The following is a 16,935-nucleotide window of genomic DNA, read 5'->3' on the forward strand; positions in this document are numbered from 1 at the left end:
GGGACTCTTAATACACTCAGAAGCACACCCCTCCATGTTTCACCTCTCTGAACTTCCTTCACCATTTCTTTCAGCAATGACCAAAGAAAAAAAAGGTTCTTCCTCATAGGTGTCCTATTAGGAGAGAGTGGACAAGAAGGACCTTAGCCTCCCACAGAGTCGCAGAAGAGCGGAATGCACCTCATTCAAAAGAGAGCAGCAGCAGTATGTTGTATTGAGGTAAAATAATAATTTGACAGAGTTCAGTAAGTTCAATGGAATTTAACAAAGTTTTAACACTGGTTTGACAAGGTTCAGTAAGTTTGATGGCAAGGTTCACCTTACCATTTATATATATATATATATAGAACATTTATAAAGCTATAGAAATCAAATTAATATAGCCACAAAAGCATAGGTATGAAATGGATATAACCTTCTTTAATAAGATCTAATGAAGTGAAGAATTATAAGTGTGAATAGAAACAAAAGGAAAAGGCCGGGCTGGGGTCGCCCACTTCACCAGGCTGCAGAATGAGCCCTGACTGGTCTGGTGTGTGTGTGGGGACACTTCAAGAGGGTGGAAGGGTGCCTGGAAGGTGGTGGGGCATGGACAAGCTGGAACATGCCCAAAGACTATGGCCCCTTTCTAGGACGCCTCCAAGGGGCCCCCATAACAAATCCTGTCACGTGCAAAGAAGGGCACAGAAGGCAGGCTCCCACATCCCAGCCCAGCCCTGCAGGGTGGCCATGCAGGGTTACTGGGGCAGAGTCTGGGCTTTGCACGGTGCAGCAAGACACAGGCCTTGTGAGCTGTGAGAATAGAAAACCAGGACCAAATGCCAACCTCAGAAGAACATGTGCATGGGGACAAAGAGGAAAAGACCTGAAGGGAATCCCCAGGAAGAACCACATGAATGAGAAAGAACAGCCAATGGGCCTGTGAACTGCAAATTTCATTTTGAGGTATCGCACTCAGAAGATGAGTGGTGGTGGTGGTGAGCTCCCTTTCCCCATGGTTGTAGGGGATCTCAGAGCTACCTGTAAGACTCTTGCAGGGTACGGTCTGGTGCTACATGTTTTGCCTTGTCCTTAGGTTGATGACCTGACTGGATGTTTCAAAAAACTCCAGATGACTGAGGGAGGGGAGAAATCAGGAGTGGGCTGGGACATGTCCAGGTCCACCTGAGCCACACCAGCCAAACCCAGTACACTCTGTGTATATCATGTCAAAGGATGGGGAAGGGGGTGATGGTGGTTGACAGAAGTGCATTGAATACTGCAGGAACTGAGCAGGATGCAAATGGTGTGGAAGAAGGGGTGGAGATTGTCCTGGGTCTGGCTGGGATGGAGTTCATTGTATGGTGCCATGTGTTGTGCTGATGGCTAAACCAGCATTGATAACGCACTGATGTTGTAGCTGTTGCTGATCAGTGCTGGCATAATGCCACGGCCTTCTCTGTTTCTCATTCTGACCCCCCAGCGAGGAGGCTGGGGCTGGGCAAGAGGCTAGGAGGGGACAAAGTCAGGACAGCTGACCCCAACTGACCAAAGAGCTATTCCATGCCATATGGTGTCTTGTTGAGAAATAAAACTGGGAGGAGACTTTCTCCAAAGTAGCCATTGCTGAGAGACTGGCTGGGCCTCAGTCTGCTGCTGTGAATGATTGCTTCTCCATCCCTTGTTTCCTTTCCTTTTTTCCCCTCCAATTCCTAAACTATGTTTCTCATCAGCCATGAGTTTTGCTCTCGCTTTTGCCCTCCCAGTTTTCTCCCCCATCCTGCTGTGGGGGAGTGAGTGAGTAACTGGGTGGGGGTTTAGCTGCCGGCTGGGGTCACTGCACCACATGAGCACATAGCAAACAGGTTAGTATGAGCTTGTGAGGTCACTGCTGCCTGAGTAACTGATAGGCCAAGAGTAGGCTCATGGCTTGTATAGGTGCTTGTGAGGTCCCTGGAGACCAAATACCTCAACAACCAGTAGATGGCAAATAGGGGGATTTGTGCTTGGGAGGTCACTCTCGACTAGAGTAGCTGACAGGGCCGGAGCAGGAACGTGGGTGAGAGGAAATGGCCTCAACTTGTGGCAAGGGAGATTTAGGTTAGATATTAGGAAAAATTTCTTTCCTGAGAGGGTTGTCAGACATTGGAATAGTCTGCCCAGGGAAGTGGTTGAGTTGCCATCCCTGGAGGTACTCAAAAAGCGCGTAGACGGGGTACTCCATAACATGGTTTAGTGGGCATGGATGATGGTTGGACTCGATGATCTTGAAGGTCTTTTCCAACCTAACTTATATTATGATTCTATGTGGTTTGTGCAGGTGGCTGTGAGGTCACTGACTCCCGAGTAGCTGATAGGCCAGGTGAAGGCCAAAAGCTTGTGTAGGGTGTTGGGAGATCATAGTGCCTGAATACTTCATAGGCCAGGAGAAGGCCCATGGTTTGTACAGGTTCTTATAAGGTCACTCATGCCTGAGTAGCTAGTAGGCCAGGAGAAGGCTTATAGATTGTGTAGATGCTTGTGAGGCTACTGGTGCCTGAGCAGATGATAGGCCAGGAGCTGGCACATGGCTGGTGAATGTCTTTGTGATGTCAGCAGTGCCTGAATACCTGATAAGCCAGGAAGAGGTACGTGGCAGTTGTAGATGCTATGACATCACCTGTGACTGAGTGGCGGATAGACCAGGAGCAGGCACATGGCTTGTGTATGAGCTTGGGATTTCACTGGTGCCGGAGTAGCTTTTAGGCAAAGAGTAGGCATATGGCTTGTGTGGGTGCTTCTGATGTCATCGAAGTAATATTTAGGCCTCACCCAAATGTGGCTTTTTGGAAGAATCATTGTCAGTGGAAGCTCATACACAGTGGTGCACACACACACACGTGTGACAGTGCAACTCGTGAGCACACAGCGATGGCTGTGGGAGGGTGTGAGGTCACATCCTCAATGGCACCCTGTGGACGTGGGGCTCGGTGCAGAGCGGCTGTATACATCACAGGGGCATCACGAGGGATGGGATCCGCCCGGCCCCGTGTCTGCGAGGCCGAAGGAGCAGCCCCTGCAGCCCTGGCTGGAGCAGTCGGGGTAGGGGTGGCTCGGGGGCACCGCAGGGATGTGCCTGGGCACGGCGCCAGGAGGAAACCACAGACTTCCTCCGGAGCGCTGCGAGGTCACGTGGGCTGTGGTTTGTGCACCTGCAGGCTGCAGGTCCCGAGCCACCCGCGGGGAATAACGGCCCCTCGGTAACATGCCAAGAGTCAGGGATATGTCTGAGCCTCTGGGCTGCATGTCTGCTGCTGGGCAGGGACATGTCCCAGCTCTGTCTCCAGCTTCTGCGGGGGACCCACCATGGGGTTCTCTGGGGAGGGATGAACGAGCTGGCACTCGTAGAATGGAGCTGTTCCTCTGGCCAAGATCCTTTCCCAGCTGCTGCTCCCAGCAGAGCGGAGTCTGAAGCAGGGGCAGGGGTTGTTTCCTTCCCTTCCTGACACAGCCCCCACTGCAGTCTCAGCCCTGTGATTCCCATGGCACAGGGGTGGCTGGAGACTCGCACCTGAGGCTCTTGGATGTGCCAGGAATACAAGATGCTCAGTGCTCCCGGTCCACACAGCACGGTTCAGGGGGTGAAAAACCTTCCCCCCACACACAACTGGCCCTGTCTTGTGATGCCCCCCCACCACAGTGACGTGACACCTGTAACGGAGCCATCTCTCATATATGGTCATGAATGGCGCTGGAGAAGTTCATTGGAGGGCTGGGCTGTGTCGGAGGGGAGATGGCTCCCGATAATGTCTAAAAAGGTGCTGCTGCTTCGATTGGCTCCTCCTGTAGCTGGGTCGGCATCTGCAGAGATATATAACCCTCCCATCGCTGTTGTCCCCGTGAGTCCCCGGGAGCCGTGGCAGGGAGTGGGGTGGAGCAGGGCTGTGCCAGCAGGGCAGGACTCTCAGGATGGGGAGAGAGGGACTGGTGTTCCCTCAGGTGCTGTGGCTTCTCCTCTGGGTGCAGATGTGCAGGGGTAAGTGCTGGTTCCCTCATCCCACTTCCTGGGGCCAGTGGGATCATGGGGATCCCTCTGGGGACGCGGTTCCTTTCCAGGCTCCCCTGAGACAAGGGTCAGAAGGTGTTCAAGCCCATGGACCTTCTGCCTTTCCCTGGGCCTGTCTGTGTTTATGGCAGCCCCTGCCTGGCTGCATTTATAGACACCCCATCCTGGGTTACCCTTTTGGGACCCCTTGTTCCCCAGTGCTGTACCCTTGAGGCTGGCGGTGTCCCAGCTGGTGATGGCAGCACTCAGCGATCCCCAGGGCACAGCCAATCTCTAGGGTGCCCTGGAGGGTTTGTGTGCTGCTCGCTGCCCCCAGGCTCCAGGGGAGCCCCGACCCCAGGAAGGCAGTTTGTGCCCCACAGAGAGAAGGGGACGGGGCTGTCTGCACCCACAGGTGGCAGAGAAGTTTCCTTCCTAGGGGCCCTGGCCAAGCACGGGGGCTGGGCTGATGTCAAGGGCGAGGAGGGGACATGCGTTGGGGTTATCCTTGGGGTTGTCTCGGTGCTCCCTGAGGACATGGAAAGCTCGGGGTGTGGTGTGGGTTTGGGTGGTGCCAGGGCAGGTGGTGGGCAGGGGAAGCTGTGGGCCTGGGGGCACAGGGCTGTGCAGGGTGTGCTGGGCTGGGGAGGAGATGGTGCCCTGGGCAGGGCCTGGGGGCACAGTGTGGAGGTGGGCATGGGGCTGTTGGAGTGGAAGGAGGTGCCAAGGGCTGTGAGATGGTGAATGGCCCAGCAGGGCTGGCATTGGGCACTCCCAGCCTGCACAGCCCGTGGGGAGAGGAGGGGCTCCCACTGCGGCCCGGGGACAGCATGGAAGCGGGAGGGCTCCCATGCCGGTGCCTGTGACTCCGCGTGGGAAGGGGGGCTCCCAGACCTGCAGTCCGGGGCTCGGTGCTCTTCTGACTCATCCCATGTTGGTGTTTGAAGGAGCTGCGGAGGTGAGGCTGGAGGGTGGCAGCTGGCGCTGTGCTGGAAGAGTGGAGGTGAAACAACAGGGCCAGTGGGGGACCGTGTGTAGTTTTTACGAGTGGGACATGAATGACACTGCAGTGGTTTGTAAGCAGCTGGGCTGTGGATCTGCTCTTGAAGCTCATGGGGAAGCACGCTTTGGGCCAGGATCTGGCCCCATTTGGATGTCTGCTGTAGAGTGTGATGGCACCGAGTCTGCCCTGTCTGACTGCACAAACACAGAATGGATTCGAGAGTACTGTGATCACGGTTGGGATGCTGGAGTGACGTGTTCAGGTAAGGGGCCAGCCCATTCCCTACCTTTGTGGCCAGGATGGGGGAAGGGACCTGGCTGCACCCTCAGGGAACAACGGAAGGGTACTGGAGCAGGTCCCGGTGTGGCCAGGCACACTGCCGAGCTGTGACTGTCATTGCTGGTTTCCCTGAGGAAAGCCCCGGGAGAACTCGCCACTGCCTGGCCTGGGACATGGCTCAGCCCACCCTCCATCGGAGCCTCCGGCTGGGAGATGAATGCCGCGCCCTGCTCCGCAGTCTCCTTTGGTTCCCATCTTTCTCCTCCCATTCAGCCAGGACCTGTCTGGCAGCACCGAGGACCAGGTCTCACCATGGCAGAGGCAGTGAGAGCAGCTCACATGGCCGCCCACAGTCCTGAGGAAGGGCCCAACATGGCCAGGGACTTTTGGGTTGTGTCCCCTGGCAGACATGAGTCCCCCAAAGCAGAGGGGCTGCTTAGAGGGGAGGAGCACTGGGCTTGGGCAGAAGAACAGGGTGGCCCGTGGCCACTTCATTCCTCTTCCAGGCTCACCCCATGAGAGGCAGCCCACAGGGAAACAACCCTGTGCAGGCAGTGCTGACCTGCTGCCCAGCCTCTCCTGCCTACCCCAGCCCCTGGCTGCCCTGGGGATTTGCCAGCACTTTCTGGTTCTCCTTGGTGCCCGTCCTTGCACTGGGAGCTTGTGTCAGCCCAGGGCTGCTCCTTTGCCCACTCTCCTGCCCTCTACCCAGCTGTTGGCCGGGGATGTGCACACCTGGCAGCGTATTCTGGCCCTGGCTGAGGACCCCCTCCTCATTCAGGCGCTGGAGCCAGGGGCTGGAGAAGACAGCGACAGCAGGTACACCTGCACCGCATCTGTACCCTGTCCCCTCTAATAGCAGTGCCCCAATGGCCCGAGAACCAGCTGGGAACGGGGTGCATTTCCAGTGGCTCCAAGGGGTTCCTGAGCCTGGCTCAGAGCTTGGTGGGGCAGAGCAGGCTGCAGCAGCCAACAGTACCTCGGCCCGCCTCCTTGGGCTCAAGTGCTCTGGGTGCTGCAGTGCCTGGGGCCAGTGCCAGGCAGCCCAGGGTCTGCAGGATGGCACCAGTTTGTACGAGCGGTTCCTGCGGCTGGGGGTTTGGAAGGGGAGGCAGCCCCCGAGAGCCGTGCTAATGCCTGAGGAGCAGCAGGAGGGCTCTGGTGTGTTTGTGCCATCGGCACCCAGTGGGAACTGCTGGGATGGTTGTGGGGCTCTTTGCCTGCAGCCACCTTAGAGATTAGGTGGCCTGTGGTCAGGTAACTAACTGCCAGAGGGCTCTGGGAACTCACGGGGGTCTTTGGTTGCTACAGGATTTGTCCAGCTGGTTGGAGACAACAGCCCCTGCTCAGGACGAGTGGAGATCCGTGATGGGGACCAGTGGAAAACCATCTGTGACTCAGACTTTGGTCCCAAAGCTGCCACCGTGGTCTGCAGGGAGCTGCAGTGCGGCACAGCCCTGTCTGTCGCTGGGGCAGCTCACTTTGGAGAAGGGGATGGTCCCATCTGGGACAGAGAGCTGCAGTGTGTGGGGAATGAATCCCTTCTTGCTTCCTGCCCCAGGGGATCCCCAAGGGGCGAGCCCTGCTCCCACGCAAAGGATGTCGGTGTCACCTGCACACGTAAGGACTCAGGGTGGGGGGTTCAACGCCAGGGGTGTGCTGAGGACGGGAGAGCAGGGCAAGGGCTGTGCTGGAGGGGAGGACAGAAGGGGTGATCATAAAATTATGGAGTGGTTTGGGTTTGAAGGGACCTTTAAAGGTCATCTAGTCCAGCCGCCCCTGGAATGAGCAGGGACATCTTCACCTAGATCAGGTTGCTCAGAGCCCCATTAGACCTGACCTTGAATGTTTGTCTGCAGCCCTAAAATTGTGCAGAAGGAGGAAAAAGGAAAGGCGTCCATTTGGCCTCTCCTCTACCTCCCGAGGGAGCAAAAGCACAAGTCTGTCCTTTCTCACCCTTCTCTGTTCCCAGAGTTCACAGGGTTCAGGCTGGTGAACGGCAGCACGGAGTGTGAGGGGAGGGTGGAGGTCCAGGTGCTGGGGACCTGGGGCACCCTCTGTGCCTCCCACTGGGATCTCTTGGACGCCCACGTTCTCTGTCGTCACCTTGACTGCGGGTTTGCCGAGTCCATTCCCAGGCCAGGTCATTTTGGGAGAGCCACCCACCCCTTCTGGAGAGACTCATTTCACTGTGATGGGACTGAAGGCCACCTGGGGCAGTGCCCAGTGACTGCTCTGGGGGCCTTGTGCTCCCACGAGAGCGATGCTGCTGTCATTTGCTCAGGTGAGCGCTGCTCAGGGAAAATGCTGCGTTAACTCCATTTGCCCCTTGGGTGTGACGTGGCCACGCAAAGCAGGGGACCCCATGGCAGCATGAGTGTGAATTTCTCCCTGGAGAAACCCTGGCTTCACCAGCAGTGGTCTGGAGAGCTTTGTCTGCTCAGACTTGCTGCTCTGATGTGGGAGAGCTGAGTGCTGAACTGGGAGAGGTGTCTCTGGTCCCTGGGGCAGCAGCTCATGCCCCGGGGCCACTGCCAGGCCTGGGCTCATCTGCTCTCATGCTGCAGGACAGAGCTGTGGGGCTCTGCTCCATCCCTCTGGCTGCAGACAGCCCTGTCCTAGCCCCACAGAGTCCTTCTCAGAGCCCAATCCCACACCCGCAGGGGCTGCTCGGGTACCCCTGGCAGCAGCAGCAGCAGCAGAGCTGGGATATGAGCTGCAGAGCAGGGTTGGGCCCTTGCTTCTAGTCAGCGCAAGTCCCAGACTTGTCCTGTTTGATCGGAAAGGCCCCCCCTCGCTCTGCTCCCTGCCAGGGACACAGGCTCCCAGTCCATGATCCCCAGGGATGCAGAGGGGCAGAGACGTGTGTGCCGTGCACCGTGTCTCAACGGTGTCGGTGTCAGCGCTGAGGTTCGGCAAGGCTTTTCCTGGCGTTGCCTGTCCCTGGGTAACTCCACTCGTTGCTTCTCCCTCCTGTGGGAGCTGCCCCACCTGCCTAGGCAGGGACGTGTTGAAGTGGCCCTACCCCAGCAAAAGCAAAGACAGTGTCTTGCTCAGGGACTGGGAAACAAATGCTGTGGAAACCTGCTCCTGAAGCTCACTGCAGAGGGCTGGGGCCAGGCGGGTGAGCTTCAGGACACCGTGAGGGTCCCAGAGCTTTGAGAGGCACTGCAGGTTTCTGGGTTCTCTGGTGCTGCTGAGGGTTGGGGCATGGCTGCTCTCCCCAGGCCCAGCTGACTCCGCGTCCCTGCGGCTGGTTGGTGGAGGGAGCCGGTGCGACGGGCGAGTGGAGATCCTCCAGCGTGGGACGTGGGGCAGAGTCCTGGATGACCAGTGGGACGTGCAGGAGGCCAGCGTGGTGTGCCGGCAGCTAGGGTGCGGAGAGGCAGAGAAAGCCTACAATCCCCCAAAGCCTCAAAGAGGGTCGGGTCCCGTGGGGCTACGAGGGGTCCGGTGCACAGGGCACGAGGCCAACCTGACCCTCTGCAACACCTCCCTGCCCGAGAGTTCAGCGGCGGCAGGGACTGCAGAGGACGTGGGAGTCATTTGCTGGGGTGAGTGACACTGCAGAGGCCCCCCAGGCTCTGGGCTGGGTGGGTGCCGGCCCCTGACAGCAGCTGGGGTTTCTTCCCACTGCAGGGAGCCGGCAGGTCCGGCTGGTGAATGGGCCCGGGCGCTGTGCTGGGAGAGTGGAGGTCTACTACCAGGGCAGCTGGGGAACCATCTGCGATGACGGCTGGGACCTGTCGGATGCCACCGTCATTTGCCACCAGCTGGGCTGTGGCGGGGCAGTGCAGGCGGTTGGCTCCGCTCGGTTCGGGGAAGGCTCTGGTCAGATCTGGCTGGATGGCGTGAACTGCTCCGGGGCCGAAGATTCTCTCTGGGACTGCCCAGCAGGGTCCTGGGGGCAGCACGACTGCGGGCACAAAGAGGACGCAGGAGTCGTCTGCTCAGGTCTGTGCCGGGAGCTGTGGTGGAAGCCCATTGCCCGGGGAGACCGAGACGAGGGGAGAGCTGGCAATGGCCGGGGCTGTCCTTGGCTGCCTCTGAGCCCCTGCCCAAGCCCATCCCGCAGACACCCACGCACGCATCCCCTCAGTCCCACTGGGGAGCTCGGCTGTCCCCAAGGGTAAGCAGGGAGGGCAGGGTTTTCTGTCCGTCGGGGACTTCTCTCTGCCAATGGGTGCAAGGGGGACTTGCTGGCCATGCCTTTGCCTGCCTGAGGGTCTGGGGCTGTTAGGGGCATCCCTGCTCCCACAGCCCCAGACCAGCCTGTTCCCCTTTGGGGCCCTTCCTCCCAGAGTTCGTGGCTCTGAGGCTGGAGAACAGCAACAACTGCTCTGGGCGCCTGCAGGTTTTCTATAACGGGACGTGGGGCAGCATTTGCTCCAACTCCATGACTCGCAAAACGGTGTTGCTGGCATGCAAGGAGCTGGGCTGCGGGGATGAAGGGTCCCTAGAAACACAACGGCCCTACGGCAGGACGTCTGGCCCCACCTGGCTAGATCACGTGCAGTGTGGGGAGAGAAACAGCTCCTTCTGGCAAGTGTCCTTCGGCTCCCTGGGATCCTCAGTCATGCGATGACCTGCAAGATGAGACCCACATCACCTGCAATGGTAATTCTGAGCTACCTGGGCACCAAGCTACCAGAGCTAATCCCCAACTCCTGCTCCTTCCTAGGCAGGGTCAAATGTAGAGACAGCCCGTAGGAACTTTTTCTTTATGTGCCAGACTCTGCTGCTGCTCGTAGCAAAATTGGGATTTCAGGTCTCAGAGCCCCACACCTTCACCAGCAGTTGCCAGCTGGGCTCGCAGCAGCGCCCAGGGGAGGCAGAGGTGTCTCCAGGCAAGGTCTCAGAAGAGACCAGCCACGGCTCCGAGGACTGTCCCCTCCATGGACATCCTCTTGCTGCTCTGTGAAGCAAGGTCCCTTTTGGGGCTGAGCAGTCTGGGTCCCCCACATTGCCATGCATGTCCCCCGAATGACTGGGGTTCAGCTGCTGCCATGAGTGAGGTGGCACGAGCAGAGCTCAGCCCTGCTCTCTGCTGCATGACCCCCCCTTCAGCAGCCCCTTCACGGCAGCATTGCCTTCTGCAGGGAGACGGCCAGAAACGCCCCCATCCCTGGGGACTGCGTGCCCAGACTCCACAAGCTGCACAGGTAGCTGCTCCTCCGCATGCCCCTCTCACCCAGCAGGGATCTGCCTGCTGTCCCGGTGCTGTGGGAGGTCTTTGCCTTCTCCAGACAGGGAGAAGATTCGTGCCGTGGGAGGTGAGGACGGGTGCTCGGGCAGAGTGGAGGTCTGGCACCGTGGCTCTTGGGGGACGGTGTGCGACGACTCCTGGGACATGCGGGATGCTGAGGTGGCGTGCAGGCAGCTGGGCTGTGGCCCCGCGGTGTCTGCCCTGCATGAGGCTGCGTTTGGGATGGGGACGGGCCCCATCTGGCTGGAGCAGGTGGAGTGCCGGGGGACAGAGCCGTCTCTGCAGGACTGCTGGGCCCGGCCTGGGGACAGCGGTGCCTGCCGGCACAAGGAGGACGCTGCCGTGAACTGCTCAGGTGAGCGGCAGGTCTGGGACCCTTGCTGGGGTATTGGCAAGGAGCTGGGGAAGATGTTTTCCCCACTGGGTCCCATCACAGCCCCAGAGCTCCCGAGAGCCAGGCCATCCCTGCAGAGCATGGGAGCCTGGTGCCAAGTGGGCAGCAGCCTCTGTGGGGTTGGATGTTGTCCAGCTTCTGCCCGCAGGGCCCTGCAGCCCCCAGGGGCATCTCCCGGGCTTCCTGCATCATCCTGCCCAATACCCAGAGCAGGGCCCTGGGCTCTGCCTCAGCCACCCTGACCAGCCCCACAGGAGGGGCGATTTGGGTGCGATGTGTCAGTCATAGATGTGCGCGCGCGCACACACACATACACACAGTTTTTCAGAGAGGATGCTTGGTGGTACCCTCACACCCACCCTCTCAGCCCAGCTCTTCTTCTCCTCTGCAGCTGCACCCAGGACAGCAGCACCAACCCCCCGAGCAGGTAACCTGTCCTCCCCACCAGCACTGGGTCTTCATGGGGCCAGGCTGTGATCCACAGCCAGAGGGAAGGGGCTCCTCGCTAGGGTGTGAAACTCCCCCAAAAGAAGTACCGGGGCAGTGGTGTGGGGTTTGGGGAGGGCTGTCATTTACCCAGTGGGGTGGGAGCTTCCCCATCACTCACACCCTGGGGTCCCTCACCACCTTTTCAGTGGGGGTCAGGACCAGTGTGTCCTGGCCCCACACCTCTCCCAGGCCTGGTGCTGCCTGTTCTGTGTTCCTGCCCGTGCAGATCCCACGCGGGGCCGTCCAACCAGCAGTGGGAGAGTCTCATTGCCCGTCATCATCTGCATCGTCCTGGGGGCCCTTCTCTGCCTGCTCCTGGCCCTCCTGGCTGGGCAACTGCGAAGCGCCAGGGCTGGGCGCAGAGGTGGGTCCTTCCCCTGCGGCACCGGGGGAAGATGCCTCCCGGCAAGGCCAGGGATGCTGTGAGGTGCCAGTGAGTGGCACAGGCAGAGCCGGGAGGACAAGGGTGTGCTCTGCCTTCATTCCCATGCACCGCCTCATTGACTGCCTGACCGTGGGCCACCAGCAGCAAGGGGTAGAGAGTGCAGACACGGGGGGAGTTAGGGATGGGGCGAGGACAGAAACGGCAGAGCTGGGCTGGGGCAGATGGGAGTAGGGAGGAGACAGACGAGGACGTCATGCTGCAAGCGCTGTGGGCAGCTCTGGAGGGGGCTCTGGGGCAGGGGAGATGCCAGGAGGAGTGTGGGACAGCAGGGGCAAGGCCCATGGTTTCAGGCCCCCAGGCTGCTCCTCTGTCCAACCCTAACCTTCTTCCAGCAGGGCAAGGGCCGTTGCTATGGATCCATGGGCAGAGAGGGGGAGAGGAAAGGTGGGAGCTGCTTCAAGCTCAGCACCAGGGACCTGACCCAGGGGCCAGAGGGGCACAAGGGCTGTCTCTGAGGGGACAGTGCGAGGGTGTCGCTGCTCCAGACCATCTCCATGGGGACGTTGCCCTCACTGAGGAAGTGGTAGCGGCAACCAGACGGTGCAGCGGGGCTGTGCTGCGGCAATAGCCTTTTGCTGGCCCAGGGGACCAAAGCTGGGGGGGCAGAGCGGGATCCTGTCCCCTCTCTGCCTGTCCCTGGGCCAGCCCTGCCACTGTCCGCAGGCTCCAGGAGAGCTTGGGAGCCCTTCCCTGAGGCCGTGTATGAGGAGATCGGTTACAGCCCGGCGTGGGAGAAGCAGGCGAGGTTCAGTCGCTCAGGTGGGTGTGGGTCCCTCCCAGGGGGCACATCTGCCAGGCTCTCTCCCCTTGCCCCCCCACTCAGGGCTGACCCCCTGCAGTCCCATGGCCAATGGTCCCTGCAGCACTGGGGCTGTGTAGTCTGTGGGGAGAGCAGCCAGGTCCTGGGCCCAAGAGAGGAGCTTCCTCCCCACCAGTTCCTCCCATCCAAGTGGGGGACAGCCCCTCTCTGCCTGCCCCCGCACCCTGGGTGACACCTGAGGGCTGAGGGAAGGTGCTGTCCTGGGGTAGCTCTGGGAGTCCCTTTGAGATGGGGTTTGTCCCAGGGCGGCAGGGTGAGTCCTGAGCCCTCCTCCTCACTCAGCCCTGGCTCTGTGGGTCCCCTGTCCCCAGAAGCACTGACCACAGTCTGGGTCAGCAGAGTGCACTCCCATAGCACCTGCTGCACCTCTCTCCAGGCTCCTATTCAGAGGGCTTCCTGACCAATCTGCAGCCCTACCCTGGGGACAGCGAGGAGGAGGACGGTCTGGGGTCAGCACCAGGTAATAGGGTGTGGGAAGGAGTGGATGCCTCCTCCCTGCAGGCATGTGAAGAACAGCAGTGTCACTGTTGAAGTTGGAGAGGACATGGGGGCCTCCTGTGGTGCTGCCAACACCCCCGTCTGAGCCTCGTGTCCCTGCATATCCTCCCATCCTCTGCTCTGCATGTGTATCTTCTCATTGTCACCAGCTCCCCTCTCCTTGCAGGCATCCCTGTGCTGCCCGGAGGTGACCCATTGGACGGCTATGATGATGCCCGGGAGGTTTCTGACCCTGGGGAGGATCCTGTGTCTGGGCAGGGAGACTGGGAGATGCCCAGGGCACCAGAGGAGGGAGCAGGGCCCAGGGATGCAGCTGGAGGTGAGGGGGAAAGATAGCGCTGCCAGTTCCTGGGGTGCCATCCCCAGTGCCGGATGAATTGGTGCTGTCCTGAGAGAGAGCCAAACCTCCTGGGGTGAAGGAACGTGTCCTGGGAGTTTGCGGGTGGGAGAGGGAGCGGAACATCTCAGGACTGGTGAGGAGAAGGGAGGAAGGTGATGTGGAGGCCAGGAGGGGCACCCCAGGGGGCAAATGGGCAATGGCCTGCCTTGCTGCTTGCAGGGGCAAACCTGCGCTCCCAGAGAAGTGCTGGGGCCCCTGGAGCTGAGGCAGATGCCTGGTCCCTGTCCCCAGAGAGCACAGGCTATGACGATGCTGAAGAGGGGTCTCAGGCACATGCCCCTGAGGACACAACGGCTGTGACACCGGAGCTCAGTGCACAACAGTCCCTGATGCCAGGGCAAGCAGAGCCCATCCCTGCCGTGGGGCTGGGTGCAGTCAGGAGGGAGAGGTCTGTGCAGCTGGGAGAGCCGTGAGCACCAGGGAACCGTCTCCCTTTTCCCACAGGCAGCAGAAGCAGCTGGGCATTTCCTCTATTTTTAGGACCCTGTTTTTACGCTGTTCTTATTAAAAGCCTTTGGGGCTCTGAGCCAGAGCTGGTGCTTGCCTGCTCAGGTCTCGGGGTGTCTCCCTGAGACTGACTGGGGGGAGAAGAGCACAAAGACATGGCGGTGGGGAAGGGACATATCTCAGGGACAGCAGTCTTGGGGTCAGGCTGTGGGTCTGCAAGAGCCCATGGTCCCTGGGGAATATTCCTGCTGACATTTCCATCTCGCCAGCCACAGTGTGATGGGTTAACCCTGGCTGGATGCCAGGTGCCCACCAGAGCCGTTCTATCACTCCCCCTCCTTCTCAACTGGACAGGGGAGAGAAAATATAACAAAGAGCTTGTGGGTCGAGATAAGGATAGGAGAGATCACTCACCAATTACCGTCACGGGCAAAACAGACTCAACCTGGGGAAAATTAACTTGATTGATTACAAATCAACCAGAGTAGGGTAATGAGAAATAAAACCAAATCTCAGAACACCTTCCCTCCACCCCTCCCTTCTTCCCGGGCACAACTTCACTCCCGGATTCTCTACCAACCCCCCAGTGGCACAGGGGGACGGGGATGGGGTTTACGGTCAGTTCATCACACGTTATTTTCTGCCGCTTCATCCTCCTCAGGGGGAGGACTCATCACACTCTTCCCCTGCTCCAGCGTGGGGTCCCACCCACGGGAGACAGTCCTCCACGAACTTCTCCAACGTGGGTCCTTCCCACGGGCTGCAGTTCTTCACGAACTGCTCCAGCATGGGTCCTTTCCACGGAGTGCAGTCCTTCAGGCACAGACTGCTCCAGCGTGGGCCCCCCACGGGGTCACAAGTCCTGCCAGAAAACCTGCTCCGTGGGCTCCTCTCTCCACAGATCCGCAGGTCCTGCCAGGAGCCTGCTCCAGCGCGGGGTTCCCACGGGGTCACAGCCTCCTTCGGGAACCCACCTGCTCCGGCGTGGGGTCCTCCACAGGCTGCAGGTGGATATCTGCTCCACCGTGGACCTCCATGGACTGCAGGGGGACAGCCTGCCTCACCATGGTCTTCACCACGGGCTGCAGGGGAATCTCTGCTCCGGCGCCTGGAGCATCTCCTCCCCCTCCTTCTTCACTGACCTTGGTGTCCGCAGGGTTGTTTCTCTTACATGTTCTCACTCCTCTCTCCGTCTGCCGAATACCGCCGTCCCAACTTTTTTCCTTCTTAAAAATGTTATCACAGAGGCGTTACCACTATCGCTGATTGGCTCGGCCTTAGCCGGCGGCGGGTCTGTCTTAGAGCCGGCTGGTATGGGCTCTCTCGAACACAGGGGAAGCTTCCAGCAGCTTCTTACAGAAGCCACCCCTGTAACCCCCCCCGCTACCAAAACCTTGCCACACAAAACCAATACACACAGGTTCCATCAAAATGGTCCTTTGCAAGTTCCCGTCATGCACCTCAGCGAGAGCACCCATCTCCTCATCCCGGCATTCCCTGGTCGTTCTTTCCCCTAGGCCCTGCCTGGGCCACGCTGGTCGAACACGGCCGAGGCCGTGGCAGAGCTGCCGTGCTGGGGCGAGCCCTGGGCTGTAGCCCCACACAAGTGAGCCCTAAGTTTTCCATCATGCTGTGAACACCCTGGCCAGCCCCAGGGTGTATCATGGTCCATGGATCACCTCCGACAGTGGTTAGGAGGCAGCTCTGCTCCCCACTGCCCTGGCACAGGGTGCTGAGCCACTTGCTGGGGCACACGGGCTGGGATTGCCCCTTTGATGGCTCTGCCAGGACCCCAGTCTCCATGGGCTGCTCCTGCTGCCTTGGGCCCTTGCAGACCCCAGCTGCTCATGAGCAGCTCTTTCTTTTTCTGGGCAGGGACTGATGGCTGTGAGGGGCTGCAGCTGGGCTGGGCAGTGCAGTCTGGTGGGTGAGGTTTGAGTAAGGGAACTGGGGACTACTGAGACACTTGTGCTGTGAGCCCTGGGTCTGGTACTGGGGGGATGGAGAACACAGAAGTGTATACGATGCCAGGACATGCAGAAGAGGGTAAATTTGGAGAGTAAAAATAACAGGGAGTGGTTGAGCTGGGTCTGTTGTGAAGAGACGGTGTGAGAGTTGGTGACCTTCCATGCTGGACCGCAGGGGAGCCACTGCTGGCATTTGTGTCCCAACTTGTGCCCTTGCAGCAGGCATGAACTGATGCAGAGCGATGTTCATGTGGGGCCCCAGAGGGATCCCGCTGTGCTCTGTATCTCCCTGCTGATGCCCAGAGAGGAGCACATAGGTGTTTCGTCAATCATTGCAGCGGGGCCAAGAAACTCTGCTCGAGACAGCGTGTGAGTAAATAATACTGGTGCCCAGGCACTACAGTGGCTTACCCTCAGCACAGCTTTCTCAGCTCTCCTGGGCACATCAGAGGTGTCGCTGTGACAGACCTTTGGAGGGAGGAGGATGCCATTGAGGCCTCAGCTCCAGGGAGTGCCTCTCCCTGGGACTGGGGGGATGGTGGCCTCAGGTCTGGGAACTGAGGAGCAGGTGGAGGAGGTGTATGAGGATGGGAGCAGTCTGTGCACCATCGAGAATGACAAGCAGGAGAGAGAGGGGGTCTTTGCAGAGACCCCGCAGAGGAAAGATCCCAATCCGTGTGGAGCAGGGAAGGAGGGACAGCTGGAGAGCACCCCAGAGGAGCACTGAATGGAGAGTCCTGCCCAGGGGAAGGCTGGGGACTGTTGGTGCTGGAGGAAGGCTCCTTCTTCGCCACAGATCTGCAGCTACAAGGCAGGGACAGTGCTCTGACAAGGGGTGAAGGAGCAAGCAGGGCTGGGGCAGGCTGGAAGGCGACAGATGGGCTGTGAAAAAATGAAAGGGAGCAAATCACTGCTGAAGCCCGGGGTTGAACCAGGGACCTTTAGATCTTCAGTCTAACGCTCTCCCAGCTGAGCTACTTCAGC

General features: G+C 59.5%; 1 non-coding gene and 1 pseudogene across 1 annotated transcript; one reads left to right on the top strand and one right to left on the bottom strand.

Moving 5' to 3' along the window:
* Positions 1-3,927: 3,927 nt before the first annotated feature.
* Positions 3,928-16,324, top strand: LOC128138332 (antigen WC1.1-like; annotated as a pseudogene).
* Positions 16,325-16,862: 538 nt separating this feature from the next.
* On the bottom strand, positions 16,863-16,935 carry TRNAF-GAA (transfer RNA phenylalanine (anticodon GAA)). Its single transcript has one exon. It is a non-coding gene; the product is annotated as a tRNA-Phe (tRNA).

Source organism: Harpia harpyja, unplaced genomic scaffold, assembly GCF_026419915.1.
Source record: "Harpia harpyja isolate bHarHar1 unplaced genomic scaffold, bHarHar1 primary haplotype scaffold_39, whole genome shotgun sequence".
In the NCBI taxonomy this organism is placed as follows: domain Eukaryota; kingdom Metazoa; phylum Chordata; class Aves; order Accipitriformes; family Accipitridae; genus Harpia; species Harpia harpyja.